The sequence below is a fragment of the Ananas comosus genome, linkage group 16, assembly GCF_001540865.1.
Source record: "Ananas comosus cultivar F153 linkage group 16, ASM154086v1, whole genome shotgun sequence".
Classification (NCBI taxonomy): domain Eukaryota; kingdom Viridiplantae; phylum Streptophyta; class Magnoliopsida; order Poales; family Bromeliaceae; genus Ananas; species Ananas comosus.
This window is the reverse complement of record NC_033636.1, coordinates 5,690,050-5,703,941: the sequence shown is the minus strand read 5'-3', so window position 1 is coordinate 5,703,941 and position 13,892 is coordinate 5,690,050. Positions and strand designations below refer to the sequence as shown.

At 38.7% G+C, this 13,892-nt stretch overlaps 2 long non-coding RNA genes across 2 annotated transcripts in view; both read right to left on the bottom strand.

The window, feature by feature from the left end:
• LOC109722470 lies at positions 10,574-12,282 on the bottom strand. The gene is made up of 6 exons (XR_002219475.1): positions 12,046-12,282; positions 11,688-11,899; positions 11,438-11,530; positions 11,265-11,363; positions 10,861-11,182; positions 10,574-10,764 (listed from the first exon to the last, which is right to left on the bottom strand). It is a non-coding gene; the product is annotated as an uncharacterized LOC109722470 (long non-coding RNA).
• Positions 12,414-13,892, bottom strand: part of LOC109722471 — an 8,478-nt gene continuing 6,999 nt past the window's right edge. The window contains exon 3 of the long non-coding RNA XR_002219476.1: positions 12,414-12,682. This is a non-coding gene — a long non-coding RNA (uncharacterized LOC109722471). The remainder of the gene's footprint in view (positions 12,683-13,892) is intronic.

The following is a 13,892-nucleotide window of genomic DNA, read 5'->3' as shown; positions in this document are numbered from 1 at the left end:
AAACAGCACCGTTTCAATTCAAATCAACAACTACGATGGAATTGGGAGCCTAAAAAAGAAATAATTTTTTTATACCAAATTTTTTGATAAAAAATTTATATTTATAGTATTTAATTTGTAAAAACAAAATTATTTTTTATTAATATTTATTTGGTTGGAAGAAACAAATTTCACATTTATTTTGTTTTGTAGTAAAAAAAATATAAATGAAAAATTTACTGAGCTTGAGTTTTTGTGTTTTCTGTCGAAAACAGCAAAAAAAACAGAATTTTCAATTTTTTCCAAATCTGTAAAAATATTTTTTTATGAAAAAATATTTTTATATCAAATCAAACAAACGAAAAAATATTTTTTATACTGAAAATCATTTNTGAATGAGTTTATATATATATATATATATATATAGTGAGTCAGTCACACACAGTTTGGGTTGGGATCCGATCACTGGTCCTGCACACGCGTACACTAGGCTCCACGGTAATTATATTGCCACGTGTATCCAAACAGCACCGTTTCAATTCAAATCAACAACTACGATGGAATTGGGAGCCTAAAAAAGAAATAATTTTTTTATACCAAATTTTTTGATAAAAAATTTATATTTATAGTATTTAATTTGTAAAAACAAAATTATTTTTTATTAATATTTATTTGGTTGGAAGAAACAAATTTCACATTTATTTTGTTTTGTAGTAAAAAAAATATAAATGAAAAATTTACTGAGCTTGAGTTTTTGTGTTTTCTGTCGAAAACAGCAAAAAAAACAGAATTTTCAATTTTTTCCAAATCTGTAAAAATATTTTTTTATGAAAAAATATTTTTATATCAAATCAAACAAACGAAAAAATATTTTTTATACTGAAAATCATTTTTTGATTCGCTTTATGCCAGAACCAAACGTTCCCTGAGTCAAGTTTGCAAAATTCATAAATTTTTCACTCTCTAACTTTTCCATTTTAAGACATCTTTTGAATTGCACTACAAGCTTAAAAAATTTGAGTCAAATCTTATTTTGATGAAATTTAATACCAGAAAGTTTCAGTAAGATTACGATTCAGTCTCTAAACTTTGAGTATCACTTTATGTGAATTAGGAATATTTTAAATAAGTCCCAATATAGACGAATCCTAACAAGGTTCAACTGCAAGATCTTCTACAGAAGGATTTCATTAAGCCAAATATGTCATCATAGGAAGCTCGGTGCTATTTGTCGGGAAGAAAGATGAGTCCCTATGGTTATGCGTGGACTACCATGAAATCAACAAAGTCACCACTAAGAATAGGTATCCACCATCATGAATTAATGATCTATTCCATCAACTCCAAAAATCCCGAATGTATTCGAAAATCGACCTCTAGTCAACATATCATCAAATGAAGATTAAATCAGAGGATAGAATTAAGACGCGGTACAACCACTATGAATTCACCATTATGTCATTCGAGCTTATCAATGCCCAAACTGAGTTCATGGACTTGACGCACACTTAATGGCCTTGGGTGCATATTAATGGAAGGTGGGAAAGTCATTGCCTATGCCTCTAGGAAGTTAAAAATTATGAGTAAAACTATCCCATTCATGGTCTAAAACTAGTCGTGATGATCTTTGCCTTGAAACTATGACAACGCTACTTGTACGATGAGCATTATGAGATCTACATAGGGCACAAAAACCTTAACTATCTATTTATACAAAAGGAACTAAATTTGACGCAACACAGGTAATTGGAGTTTCTAAACTATGGGTTGAGCTGAGCCTATTCTTGCGATTAGAATGAGATGCGAACATTATGAATTCACCGTCATGCCATTCGTACTTATCAATACCCCCTGTCGAGTTCATAGACCTGATGCACATGTAATGGTCTTGGGTGCACGTTAAAATAAAGTGGGAATGTCATTGTCTATGCCTCTCAGAAGTTAAAAAATTGTGAGTAGAATTATCCTACCCATAACCTAGAACTAGCCACGATGATCTTTGCCTTGAAAACTATGGCGACATTACTTGTACGGCGAACATTGCGAGATCTATATAGATCATAAAAGCCTTAACTGCCTATTTATAGGGTTGGAAACGAGCCGAGCTTGAGCAAGCTTACCCCAGCTCAAGCTTGGCTTGAAGTTAATTTCGAGCCTAAATTTAGGCTCAAACTATCACGCCTGGGTTCTAGCGGAAGCTTACCCGGTACATGTACAGACCTGCCATATATCTAAAGTATACAAGGCGTCTACCAAAACTATGCTAGAAAAGTAACAATCAATAGAAGAGTCTAATATGGTATTAGGGCACAGAATATACAAAATGTACTAGAAGTACTAAAAGCAAGAGTGTAACACATACAATACCTACTAAAGACAATAGGAAGCAAGAGTATAAAACTGTAAATACAACTCTCCAACAACACTCATAGAACACACGATCACAAAACAGCTATATATACATGTGGTAGTCTCTATACACGGGTAGAACATCACCCTCGTCAACACAACCAAAACAGCGAGGTGATCACCTAGCGGGACTCCAAGCTATGCCTAGTTAGACGCGGCTCCCTTGCCGCGATCCCTAGCCTCTCCCGCAGTAGATGGCTCTATAAATAAAACAACAACAAATAGGGCGTGAGAACTATTAGTCAATAGTTCCCAGTGGGTAAGCCGCCGACCTCAGCGAATTACACCACTAGGTTCATAAGGTATAAAGAGAAAGCGTATACAACTACAATATGATAGGAACAATAATGATAATAAGCAACTACTAAGTAGTAGAACTACTATGCCTTTATGCAACAGGTAAATTAACTACTCTACACAAGTAAGCATGTTATATCATCTCATAAATGCACACTATCTAGTAGTGACTATTGTATCAATACAATTTAGTATCTTTGTTCAATTCATAAGGACCTACACAAGATAGTTCGGCTTGCGCCGCGCCTAATGGCCCCGTGGTAGTATGCACTCCCCACGGCAATCCACTTCGACACCCAATCCTGCACGGGCGAGCACGATATTGCATTGGCCAACTCCGGAGTGCCGGCTTGTGGGGCGACCCTTATAAGCATGTGCGAATGAGCACAATGGCAAACAAGCATAATCCATAATACAAGGTTCTCAATCGTCATGTCTCAAACATGGAATGTCCTCTACCGATCTATAGGTCGGGATCTAAGTCTAATATCAAGTGCTAGTTATCAACTAGATCATAGTTAGTAATATGAAATTCATGCTAGTTCTATCAAATATATGCCAAGTTTAACTTGTCCACACAAGTATGCTAACCATTATATAGTGCGTGTTTCATATGTTCAATGCATACAACTCTCTACTTTATAGAGATTTAACATTGTCTCATGATACAAATGCATCTAAGTTATCCAACATCTTATTCATAATGGTACTAGCATAATTATGCATAATTGCTAATATCATAACCATAGGAAGAACATGGGGGGAATTCACCCTTTTCGGTGAGGTCAAACCCACCAAATCGCTGTCGACCCTTGTCGATCTCGCGAGCAAAGGTGTTCGCTAGCCTCCAAGCACCCTAACAACTATACTAATTTAGTTAGGAGCTTACCCAAGTCTTCACATAAGAACCTCACATAATCATCCCACTTAGGTAGAATCTTACTTAGTATAGAATCCAAACTTAATCTTCACTTCAACTCAGGTTGGAGCACACCAAAACCAACCTGCAAAGATCACAAATCTCAGCCAAAGGGGTTTCACAAACCTGCTGTGAGCTAACACAATGAACTCCACCAAAACCTCTACCAATACATCAAAACTAGACAAAATAGTTAGCTAGTTCACCTTCCAAAGCTCCAACTCAGTACCTACTGAGTTAGGATTGAAGAACCACTACCAAACACTTCTTCCCACACTTCTAAAGCTGCTCCACAAGCCTCCAAACCAGCTAGCATCAAGAGAAGGATGAAAACAAGCTCAAATCCACCAATTTCCCTTTCAAATGGCCAAAACGCTAGAGAGAGAAAGGGAATGAAGCTTACCCTATTTCTCTAGATCAAACATTGTAAGGGAAGTGAATTCTCGAAGTCCGAGGATTTGACTACGTCTAAAATCGACTAATTGTCGAGGGTATAAGCTTCGAAAAGTCCGGAGGTGATTAAGATACGTAAAGTGCATTAAGGAAGAGTCCGCGAGAGCTGCAGTGCAAAATTTGTACTGGAGCAGATTTGCTCTCAGGGACCGGTCCCTGGCAGGGAGGGACCGGTCCCATTAGGCTGGGTTGGCGGGGATCCTTGATGCAACCGGTCTCTGGCAGCCAAGGACCGGTTCCCGAACGTTAACCCAGCGAGATAAGCCGAAATTTGGCTAAGTCCCGAAAGTGATGCTCTCGGGAACCGGTCTCTCTGACAAGGGCCGGTCTTCCGGGGACCGATCTCTCAGGCAGGGACTGGTTCCCGAACGCGAAATCCCCTCTGCCTGAATGGGAGGCTCTCGGGGACCGGTCTCCACGAGCTGGGACCGATCCCTCACTGCGAAATCAGCCCAGTAAAGGCTGTTTAATAGATGAAAAGTTGAGGGGCTTATTTGCAAAGTGGCTTATAAGAGAGGCTTGGGGACCCCTCTCTTCCTCTCAGTTGCTCTCTCCCTCTCTCACACTCTTTCCCTCTCTCTCTCTAGAAAGAAAAAAAAAGAGAAGAAGAAGGAGAGGAAGAAGAGGAAGGAAAAGAAGAAGAAAGAGAAGGAGAAGATTAAGAAGAAGAAGAAGACATCTTCTTCTCTCTCTCCATCAAGTTTGGAGCTTTGACTAGAGGTAAGCTCTAAACCCTCTAATGGTGTATTTAGGGTTTGGGGTTTTTATGGTTTAGAAATGGTTTGAATGGAACCTATAGAAGCTAGGGAGAAGGTTCGAGCTCGAAATTGAAGCTCGCATCGCGGATTTCTCCATTGTTGGGACCTAGGGCTCCGATTTGGGATTTTAGCAAATCTAGGGTTTTGATCTAATTTGACGGGTCGTAAGCCTAATTGCTAGGTCCCTGAACGCGTCGGCGAAGACGGTTCGTCGATCCGTCGAGTGGGTGCGAAGCTATCGTCAGAGGAGACCCTCGGAGCTTCGTTCCCACCTGGAAGGCCAACGAGGTGTCGAAACGTCGACGAATCGCATTTGAAGAGTCGCGACATCGCCACGAGGTGGGGGAGTGCCATCCCAAAGCAGTCGAACTGCTCTTTATGTCTGAGTACTATTGTTGATCAACTACATATTGTAATATAGCATTATAGGGTGTTAAATGTGATTGTACATATCTTTGCATGCTAGCGATAGTTCGGGTTGTGAATACAATGAATGAGAACTTAGTATGCATTAGTTGAACACTATGAGTAGTTAACCCTATATGTGATGAATATGTCTATGTGAGTAAGAACCTAGTATATTATGAACTAGTGTAATGAGAACGAGTGGCATCTAATTAACAATGAACCCGGAACGAGTAGCATCTAGTTGACATTGAACTTGAGAACTTTAGTGTAGTTGAGACACTATGAGATTGAGCAGAAGAACATCTGATTCTATAGTGACACCAACCCTAGTTGGTTAGGGTGTTCCCAGTTCATGAGATTGGATCGAGCTCACTTAGCCTGTCTGCACCTGTGGAGGTAGCTCCTCACAGGTAGTGCACTCCGGAGGTTGGCACGCGAGGGGGCCAGTGTAGTGCCCTTGGACCAGTGTAGTGTCCGCAGGCGGTCTCGGGGTAGGTAAATAGCTAGCCACTTCCCCTATGAGATTTACACACGTGAGACTGTGAGCGAGCCTTGTGTTCGCCGAGAGATTGGGTAATCGGATAAATGACTTCGTTGTTGAACATAGTAGTTTGATAGCTGGCCTTCTTACTATGAGTTCCATGCATGCATCACTGGATTGAGGCATTGATAGATCCTAGTTCATAGATGCTTATTACTACTATTTCTTTCAATTCTATATATCTATCTATCTGCATATCTATCTGTGCCTGCTTAGACCTAGTGGGGAGATCGGCGGAGTCGACGGCCGAACCCACTGGGAACTATTCGTAGTTCTCACTCCACCATGTTGCAGGTCCGAGCACGAGCGCCCCTGGTGAGGATCGCGGCAAGGGCGTAGCGCCCTAGTGGCATTAGTAGAGGTTACTTACCCTTTTGCACTAGTTTACCCTGTACTTATGTTCGAGAGTAGATGATGTATAGGGTGAGGTTTTGGAGAGTGATTGTACCCATGTTTTGGAAGAATGCAAAGTTATAATTAAATGTATTAAGGTGAGATGGATGTAATAGAATAGTTAAGTATCTCTCTTTTGTTCACTTGTATGGTTGTATTACTTGTGATGCTTGCTCTCGTACAGTATAGCACTGATTGTGCTCTCGTTGTTATTGTATGATTGTGTATGTATTCAAGTTGTTTCCTGGGAACTTGTTGTACACAATCTAGTTGTTTGAGCCTTGGGCGGACAGGGGAGGTGCTGTTCGTTCGGCGGTCCGTTCGCCGCGCCCGAATCGGACCAAATGGGTAACGGATTCAAGGCGGGGGCGTGACAAACATAGTCTAACCAGCTGGGAGAGTCGAGCTGGGGGGTTAAATGGATAACCATTAGAGTGAAATTACCAAAAAGACCCTTATCCACGCATTCTGCTGTATTGGGTACCGGTACTCGATTTGAGGTATCGGTACTCAATGCAAAAACCAGAATTCAGCTTTTTTAAGGTTAATCACTCCTCCGGCTACTTAAAACACTTAAGCTACATGCCGATATACTCTTAACAACCTCTCACACGATCTAGAATAGTTCCAATTACCATTCTAACACTAGAACTTCGCAATTTGCTAAAGTTCAATGTACTACATTCAAACACTGCTTAAAATTAATTTAAGTTTAGCTCAAGTGAGCCTAACTTCGAATCGAGCAAGCTCGAGCCCCAAACGAGCGAGCCGCTTGAAATTCTTAAAATTGTGCAATCTATAGTTTAATTTTTATAAAATATTATCTAAAATTTGATACAAAAAATGTCTAATTGTTAAACATACAAAATGAATGTATGAAATACAATATTATAATAGTAAAAAAATATTAGGAGAAGCAACTCTGTGAGCAAATGAAAAAAAGAGAGAGCAATTAGAGTATGATTTTGTTGGTTTGGTTTTGTGGGCCTAATAACCTAAACTCTATATATATATAATTAAAATACATAATATATATTATTATATATAATTAAAATATATATTATATATAAATATATATATAGAGTCGATCTACTATACTCTAACGAGTATAAACTACTTTATACTCATAAGTTTTCGACTGTCAGATTTACCCCTTTGTGTCACGCCCCAGGGTCCTTTTTAAGTTTTAAAACCGATGCGGAAGTGCACAATTTTTTTTTTTTAAGCCTTGACCCCAGAGGACGTCATATCTGCCACAAATACAGGAAGTTCACTATTTACACGGATAGAGTCTCCTCTATATTTGCACGGCGTCGCACAAGTACAAGATAGAACCACATCACATAAACCACTTTCACATTCATTCCGTTCACAAGGATACAATATGTTGTTCATAAATCCACATCTATCAGTTTAAAACGTTTCCTACCTGGAAACTCATTTTTAAATACTAAAAGTCATAAAGAACGCTAAAACATTTTTAAAACCGTTTTCCACATGAAAATATTTTTCTTTAAAAACAAACTACCACGAGGGGTAGAAAGCCGTTTTTATAATCTCATAAGAAAACCATAAGTACTTTATTACTTTCACAAAACCAAATGTGTCCAAATAAAGTAAAACCAATTAAACCATAACATGTCTAAGTCATTTACTTGGGAAAGCAAGGTTAGAAATTAAACCAAATAAACCGAGTCGGAAGCTCTATCGACCGCTAAATATGCGCCTTACGCACCGTCCCGACTCGGACCCGCAACGTCACCTGAAATGGGGTGAGGGGTGAGAACATGTACACATGTCTCCCCTCCCAGTGGGTACCGCAAGCCGACGAGGGCGAGGGGTACTCACCAATCAAGGAGGATAACTAAAAGAACAAACAACAGTAATATAGTAGCAATGATAAATAAGGAAACATTATATACATAATCACTACCACTACTGTATGCATGCATCAACCAGACGATAAGTCCAAAAGTACCCAATCAGAAACCTGCCATATCAGTCCGCAGACCTCAAGCCTGTGCCACTGCCACTCTATCTGCATATAACCCAGACTAGGCAGCCGGGCTCATGGGTTGGCACATCCAACCACTTTTCCCGATAAGAACAACCCTCCTGCGGTGGATCAGACCGCTGGTGTTCGTGAAATGCGTACGAATAGTGGCGATCGATGTTGATATGCTCAATAGCCAACCGTCGGCAACTAGCCGACAATCCTACCCCTCGGGGTATACCGACCGTGTAGGTCACCAAGTAGTCGAACCGACCAAATAGATCACAATACAAGATACAATCAATCGACCGAATAGGTCACGATGCCAGGAACAAGGAACCGACCGACTAGGTCACAGATCTCACATATAATCACAAATTCGCTCTACTTCTAAATCATGATACTGGATATGCAAACTAACCAAGTAGAGCAATAAAGAGAGATAGTAAGGGTACTAGGCTCAACACATAACATGCAAAGTAATAGTAAGAAAAGGGTGGAAAGAATGTCACCGTGCGTGCACCACTGTACCAACTTTGGGTCGAAGTACCCACCTGTACGAATGTCGCACCTGTCACCCGACTATGAAACGTCAACCGGACCTACGGAGGGTCCACTAGGTTAAAATCCAAACAACAGATATAAAACACTAAGCTCATAACCCCATAAAAAAAACCCACGAGAATCGGTTTCCCAAAACCGATTACTGTAACTTGCCGAAAATCTCGAAAATCACACCGGGACTCCGCCGAGACCCACAAAATGTCCCGGGACTCACCGACTTGCGCCACGGGTCACCCGCTGCCACACAACACCATAATAAAGGTGTCCTGACAGCAATTACAAGGCTCACATTGAAACGATTATCGTTTGATAACCGTTCCGATTCGAGCTCCCGAAAATGTCAATTTCGATACCGGAACCCACCGTCGCTCACTCGTCGTCTCTGAACCCTTGGAACGATGTAAGTGACCAGCCAATAAGGCTCAGCGATAAGTTAATTTACAGTGAGGCACCATCGAAAAAATTCTGAACCGAAACCACGTTTCGTCGGTGGATTTCGCTGAAAAACGCACCAGAAATCGATATTCGATTTCCGCAAAGGCCTCAAACCTTGGACAATCAATCCAGAGATCACCCACTGCCTGCACACACTGTCGACAGCAACCATTAAGTGTACAATTACCTAAAAGTCCATACAATCACCTAAAATCACATTATTTTATGTGATTTTCGGGGCTTTACGGCTTGACAGCACAAACCGAGGGCTTTCGAGGCTGGCCAAGACACACGCTAATAGGTTTCGATGTGCCGAAGGCCGTGCTCATGATTCGGAGCATGGCCATCCACTATGGAGAGCACGGGAGAGACACCAAAATCAGTGAACTACGCGCGCTGAACCTAAACCGCGTCTAACTCGCAAACCGGGGTCTCGCGGACCCCAACGAAGGTGATCACGATGATCAGCACTGGTCAAGGATCATCGTGCTTACCTTCGGAAGCCTCGGGGTGGCCTCAGGTCGCCGAAACATAACCTGAATAGGAAACAGTGCACAAACTAGCTTAATAAAGCTTACCGAACCAAGGGAAGCCAGGGCACGACCGGCGGCGGCCTAGCAGTGGCGGCGGCGGGCATTGATGCCCTAGCCGCAAGCACAAACGGGAAGCATAGCTCATATCCCGCCGGCAGGGGGCTCCGGCGGCGGGAGCGCACTGGCGGCAATCGGCACTACAGAAAAATTAATATTTAATGAAAGGAAAAATCGTCGTTAATATTCGAAATTACGTCGTTAATAATATATAGTGACGAAAAAATATCTCGTCGTCACCCGTCGTTATAGCCTTTCACGTTAAAAGAATTAACGACAGAATAAAAAAATCGGTCGTTATATATTTTAACGACGGAGTAAGTTACCGTCGTTAATTATTATTCATTAGTAACCATGCGTTGTAGCAATAGCGACCTATTTTTCATCGCTACAAAGCTTAATTATGCGAAAGTTTATGGGTTTAACGACCAATAAATTCGTCGCTATTAAGCTTAGTTATGTAAGCTTTGTAAGTTTAACGACCAATACATTCGTCGCCAATAATTAGATTATTGTGAGCTAAGTAAACAATAACGACTAAGATTGTCGTCGCTAAAAGTTAGTGTTTTGAATAGCACAGAATAGTAACGACCAACATTTTGGTCGCTAATAAATATATAATATGCATTATACAATTGAATTACTTTTTTTGTGTTTCTACATGTGATTTACCAAATTAAAACACATTGACAAATACAAGTTAGAAGACATTCACATTCAGTTTAAAAAGCATTCATATACAATATGATTCACTAATTTATCAAAACAACCATAAAAAGTACTTTCATCGAACATCATCCATCATTTTTAATTTAATTACTACAAGTCCACATATGTAGTTGCCCAAAAGTTTACTAAATTAAAAGTAAATACCCCAAAATAAGCGAAAATGACAACTAAACAAGAAGACAAAAAAGTTGTCATATATGTTCCATTGAGTTTCGAAGCAAAAACAAAAAAACATAGGAAATCTAGCTAGTAGATCTGTTAGCTTCAAGTCCCCTCTGCTCAACATCTTTTGCTATCTACAAAAAAAAAAGTAAACATTATTATAATATTAATAGAGTAAGATAAAAATATTTGAAACTAAATAAAGACATAGTTTGGAGAATACTACTAACAAAGCTAAGATGGTATTTCCTGCTCTTCAGATCGAGACGGTGGTGGAGGAGCATTGAATTGTTGTTGTAACATTTCCTTAATTGCTTGAAGTTCAACCTCCATTCCATCTATGCGACTTTTAAGTGACTCATTTTCCTTTTGAGTCTCACAAAGTTTAGCATGAAGTTCCGCTCTCGAAGAAGAAGAAGGTTTCAAATCAGTTGATTTTACACCCCCTCCGAAACAAACCACATGATTACGACATTGAGATCCAAAGCATTTTTCAATAAGTTCTATATTGGAAAATGTTGGATTTGATTGCGACGCCACAAGGATTTCATCCTTCAAAATGTAAATAACAAAACAAATAAAATGAGATAACAAAAGGAGATAAATTATAATAAACTAAATGTAAAGAACTTACATATTTCTTAATAGTATCTTCTCCTTCTAGTTGTCCACCTTTCTTTCTAGTCTCATAAAAAATTGTTGCCAAACTTGGCGGTTTATCATATTTTCCTCCCTATGCAAAATATAAACTAGGTTCAACCAATGCCGATAGTTGAATATAGAAGTATGATATTTACTTGCTAGTACCTTTTTCCAAATAATTTGTTTAAAAGGCCTACTACCCGTGCGATGAGGCATTGATAACTTTGCCCTATTTTCTGAGTTTCTTTTACTTGCCGCCTACATTTTCATGCATTTTAACTTGATCTAAGTAGAAATAGAGGATGAAAAAAATAAAAAACGAACATACTAAAAACTTTTCACTAAAAAGAATGCATAGTTAAAAAAAATAAATTAGCATATTCTTGCATCATTATGATAAGGAAAAACAGCATACCAAAAATTTTTCACTAAAAAAATGTTCTTTGACAAGCCACTCCCTATTCTCTCGATCAACACCGGAGGAAGACTTTTTAGAGCATCTTGTATGGTCTTGCAAGGCTTTATAAATTTACGATGCAAATCTCCTCGCCATTTGTTCCACAATTCATTCATATGTTCTAAAGTTTCATCACGATATGCTTCTATTTGCTTATTTTGAAATTTGTCCTGCAAATATAAAATTGTAATATAGAATCAACCAAAACTCGCATTATAACTAGTTTTATAGAAATATTTTTGACATATGATGATTGAAATGCAATAGTAAACTTGTACAATCAATTCAAATTTAAACTCATACTATAAAATATTACCGTCACCGCTGCCCACATGTGGTTTTTATCGTCTTCCTCAATTTCCTTCCACGAATGAACTCGAAGCGGACAAATATTGCGATAGCGCACAATTTTATCCAAATGTCTTGAAAAAACCTTGTGATTTTTTCTAGTGGCACGGTTGTTGTAGAATTTTACCTCCAACTTTTGACCATTTTTTAATTTTGCAACTTTCTTACACTTGTTTCTACCTCGCACTTTCCTTTTCTTTTGAGAAGTTGCCGGATCTAAAAATATCACTCAAAATCCATATAAAATTGCTTAAATACACAATTGTATGAAAGTTTTATAGACACAAAAATCTGAAATAAGATAAATATGTCTAAATGAGAAAATTTTACCACACTCTGTAGTTTGTCCCGCACTTTGGATATCTTCTACAGACTCGAATTCATGCGGCAGAGAGGCATCATTTGGTGGTTCTGTTGGAGTATCATTTGGTGATGTACTATTGTTGATAGCACCAATTAAAGCATCTCGTGATGATGATCTAAGAGAAGGTCGTAATCCTTTTCCACGACCCTTCCCCAATGCACCTGGTGCTATGAAGAGTTGCTTTTCATATCTGGAAGTGACCATGTTTCCTTTTTGTAACCTTGATGATTGCATCTTTCACCTACAACATTAATGTATGAAAAATGCATTTAACATATTATGCTTTATGAAAAATAAATATACCACTATATAGCAAGCTTGGTAATAAAAAATAATAGCAAGAAATACACAAACTTGATAAAGTAGAATCATCGTTTTCCCTTTTTTTGTGTAGAAAATGTATCAACCATCCTTGGATCCACATCATTCCTGTTCTAACTAATCTCGTTATCCATGCTCAGTATCGTGCATGCATCAGTTATAGGATTGAAAGATTCTCTTTGTTGGTAGGCTTCATCCCTATCTTCCACTTCCTCAAGATCATTATTTAACTGCAATGGTATCATGTACGTANTAAAAAACGAACATACTAAAAACTTTTCACTAAAAAGAATGCATAGTTAAAAAAAATAAATTAGCATATTCTTGCATCATTATGATAAGGAAAAACAGCATACCAAAAATTTTTCACTAAAAAAATGTTCTTTGACAAGCCACTCCCTATTCTCTCGATCAACACCGGAGGAAGACTTTTTAGAGCATCTTGTATGGTCTTGCAAGGCTTTATAAATTTACGATGCAAATCTCCTCGCCATTTGTTCCACAATTCATTCATATGTTCTAAAGTTTCATCACGATATGCTTCTATTTGCTTATTTTGAAATTTGTCCTGCAAATATAAAATTGTAATATAGAATCAACCAAAACTCGCATTATAACTAGTTTTATAGAAATATTTTTGACATATGATGATTGAAATGCAATAGTAAACTCATACTATAAAATATTACCGTCACCGCTGCCCACATGTGGTTTTTATCGTCTTCCTCAATTTCCTTCCACGAATGAACTCGAAGCGGACAAATATTGCGATTACGCACAATTTTACCCAAATGTCTTGAAAAAACCTTGTGATTTTTTCCGGTGGCACGATTGTTGTAGAATTTTACCTCCAACTTTTGACCTTTTTTAATTTTGCAACTTTCTTACACTTGTTTCTACCTCGCACTTTCCTTTTCTTTTGAGAAGTTGCCGGATCTAAAAATATGTCACGCCCCGGGGTCCCTTTGAGTTTAAAAGATAGCGGAAAAGCGTCTGAATTTTTTTTTTTTTTTTTGAAATCCTGACCCCAGAGTATGCCAGATCCGCCACAAATACAGGGAATCCACTGTTCACACGGACAGAGTCTCCCCTGTATTTGCACGGCGTCGATCAAATATACAGTACAACCA